The sequence below is a fragment of the Triticum urartu genome, chromosome 5, assembly GCF_003073215.2.
Source record: "Triticum urartu cultivar G1812 chromosome 5, Tu2.1, whole genome shotgun sequence".
NCBI lineage: Eukaryota > Viridiplantae > Streptophyta > Magnoliopsida > Poales > Poaceae > Triticum > Triticum urartu.
This window is the reverse complement of record NC_053026.1, coordinates 37,616,789-37,620,624: the sequence shown is the minus strand read 5'-3', so window position 1 is coordinate 37,620,624 and position 3,836 is coordinate 37,616,789.

Sequence of the window (3,836 nt, the reverse complement as noted above, 5' to 3'; positions counted from 1 at the left end):
GACGATAGAGATCATGACGGTACTTTGGAGATGGAGATCAAAGGCGCAAGATGATCATGGCCATATCATGTCACATATTTTGATTGCATGTGATGTTTATCTTTTATGCATCTTATCTTGCTTTGATTGACGGTAGCGTTATAAGATGATTCCTCACTAAATTTCAAGATAAAAGTGTTCTCCCTGAGTATGCACCGTTGCCAAAGTTCGTCGTGCCCAGACACCACGTGATGATCGGGTGTGATAAGCTCTACGTCCATCTACAACGGGTGCAAGCCAGTTTTGCACACGCAGAATACTCAGGTTAAACTTGACGAGCCTGGAATATGCAGATATGGCCTCGGAACACTGGAGACCGAAAGGTCGAGTGTGAATCATATAGTAGATATGATCAACATAGTGATGTTCACCATTGAAACTACTCCATCTCACATGATGATCGGACATGGTTTAGTTGATATGGATCACGTGATCACTTAGAAGATTAGAGGGATGTCTATCTAAGTGGGAGTTCTTAAGTAATATGATTAATTGAACTTTAATTTATCATGAACTTAGTCCTGGTAGTATTAGCATATCTATGTTGTAGATCAATAGCTCACGTTGTTGCTTTCGTATGTTAATTTTGATATGTTCCTAGAGAAAATTGTGTTGAAAGATGTTAGTAGCAATGATGCGGATTGGATCCGTGATCTGAGGTTTATCCTCATTGCTGCAGAGAAGAATTATGTCCTTGATGCACCGCTAGGTGACAGACCTATTGCAGGAGCAGATGCAGACGTTATGAACGTTTGGCTAGCTCAATATGATGACTACTTGATAGTTTAGTGCACCATGCTTAACGGCTTAGAATCGGGACTTCAAAGACGTTTTGAACGTCATGGACCATATGAGATGTTCCAGGAGTCGAAGTTAATATTTCAAGCAAATACCCGAGTTGAGAGATATGAAGTCTCCAACAAGTTCTATAGCTAAAGGTGGAGGAGAATCGCTCAACTAGTGAGCATGTGCTCAGATTGTCTGGGTACTACAATCGCTTGAATCAAGTGGGAGTTAATCTTCCAGATAAGATAGTGATTGACAGAATTCTCTAGTCACCATCACCAAGTTAGTAGAACTTCGTGATGAACTATAGTATGCAAGGGATGACGAAAACAACTCCCGAGCTTTTCATGATGATGAAGGTAGAAATCAAGAAAGAGCATCAAGTGTTGATGGTTGACAAGATCACTAGTTTCAAGAAAAGGGCAAAGGAAAAAAGGGGAACTTCAAGAAGAACGGCAAGCAAGTTGCTGCTCAAGTGAAGAAACCCAAGTCTGGTCCTAAGCCTGAGACTAAGTGCTTCTACTGCAAAGGGATTGGTCACTGGAAGCGGATAAGAAAGGATGGCAAAGTAAAGAAAGGTATATTTGATATACATGTTATTGATGTGTACTTTACTAGTGTTCATAGCAACCACTCAGTATTTGGTACTAGTTCAGTTGCTAAGATTAGTAACTCAAAACGGGAGTTGCAGAATGAACAGACACTAGTTAAGGGGGAAGTGACGATGAGAGTTGGAAGTGGTTTCAAGATTGATATGATCATCATCGCACACTCCCTACACTTTCGGGATTAGTGTGGAACCTAAATAAGTGTTATTTGGTGTTGAGCATGAATATGATTTGATCATGTTTATTGCAATACGGTTATTCATTTAAGTAAGAGAATAAATTGTTGTTTTGTTTACATGAATAAAACCTTATATGGTTACACACCCAATGAAAATGGTTCGTTGGATCTCAATCATAGTGATACACATATTCATAATATTGAAACCAAAAGATGCAAAGTTAATAATGATAGTGCAACTTATTTGTGGCACTGCTGTTTAGGTCATATTGGTGTAAAGCGCATGAAGAAACTCCATGCTGATGGGCTTTTGGAATCACTTGATTATGAATCACTTGATGCTTGCGAACCATGCCTCATGGGCAAGATGACTAAGACTCCGTTCTCCGGAACAATGGAGCGAGCAACTGACTTATTGGAAATAATACATACTGATGTATGCGATCCGATGAGTATTAAGGCTCGCGGCGGGTATCATTATTTTCTGACCTTCATAGATGATTTGAGCAGATATGGGTATATCTACTTGATGAAACATAAGTCTGAAACATTTGAAAAGTTCAAAGAATTTCAGAGTGAAGTCGAAAATCATCGTGACAAGAAAATAAGGTTTCTACGATCTGATCGCAGAGACAAATATTTGAGTTACGAGTTTGGTCTTCAATTAAAACAATGTGGAATAGTTTCACAAATTCATGCCACCTGGAACACCACAGCATAATGGTGTGTCCGAACGTCATAACCGTACTTTATTGGATATAGTACAATCTATGATGTTTCTTACCGATTTACCAATATCGTTTTGGGATCATGCATTAGAGACAGCTGCATTCACGTTAAAAAGGGGCACCATCTAAGTCCGTTGAGACGACAAAATATGAACTATGGTTTGGCAAGAAACCAAAGTTGTCGTTTCTTAAAGTTTGGGGTTGCGATGCTTATAAGAAAAAGTTTCATCATGATAAGCTCAAACCCAAATCGGAGAAATGTGTCTTCATAGGATACCCAAAGGAGACAGTTGAGTACACCTTCTATCACAGATCCAAAGGCAAGACATTCGTTGCTGAGAATGGATACTTTCTAGAGGAGTTTCTCTCGAAAGAAGTGAGTGGGAGGAAAGTAGAACTTGATGAGGTAACTGTACCTGCTCCCTTATTGGAAAGTAGTTCATCACAGAAATCTGTTTCCGTGACACCTACACCAATTAGTGAGGAAGCTAATGATATTGATCATGAAACTTCAGATCAAGTTACTACCGAATCTCGTAGGTAAACCAGAGTGAGATCCGCACTAGAGTGGTACGGTAATCCTGTTCTGGAATTCATGTTACTAGACCATGACGAACTTGCGAACTATGAGGAAGCGATGATGAGCCCAGATTCTGCGAAATGGTTTGAGGCCATAAAATCTGAGATATGATCCATGTATGAGAACATAGTATGGACTTTGATGGATTTGCCCGATGATCGGCAAGCCATAGAAAATAAATGGATCTTCAAGAGGAAGACAGACGCTGATAGTAGTGTTACTATCTACAAAGCTAGAATTGTCGCAAAAGGTTTTCGACAAGTTCAAGGTGTTGACTACGATGAGAGTTTCTCACTCGTATCTATGCTTAAGTCTATCCGAATCATGTTAGCAATTGCCGCATTTTATGAAATCCGGAAATGGATAAAACAAAACTGCATTCCTTAAAATGGATTTATTAAAGAAGAGTTGTATACGATGCAACTAGAAGGTTTTGTCAATCCTAAAGGTGTTAACAAAATATGCAAGCTCCAACGATCCATCTATGGACTGGTGCAAGCATCTCGGAGTTGGAATATACGCTTTGATAAGTTGATCAAAGCATATAGTTTTATACAGACTTGCGGTAAAGCCTGTACTTACTAGAAAGTGAGTGGGAGCACTACAGCATTTCTGATAAGTATATGTGAATGACATATTGTTGATCAGAAATAATGTAGAATTATTCTTCAAAGCATAAAGGAGTGTTTGAAAGGAGTTTTTCAAAAAAAGACCTCGGTGAAGCTGCTTACATATTGAGTATCAAGATCTATAGAGATAGATCAAGACGCTTGATAAGTTTTTTCAGTGAGTACATACCTTGACAAGATTTTGAAGTAGTTCAAAATGGAACAGTCAAAGAAAGAGTTCTTGCCTGTGTTACAAGGTGTGAAATTGAGTAAGACTCAAAACCCGACCACGGCAGAAGATAGAAAGAG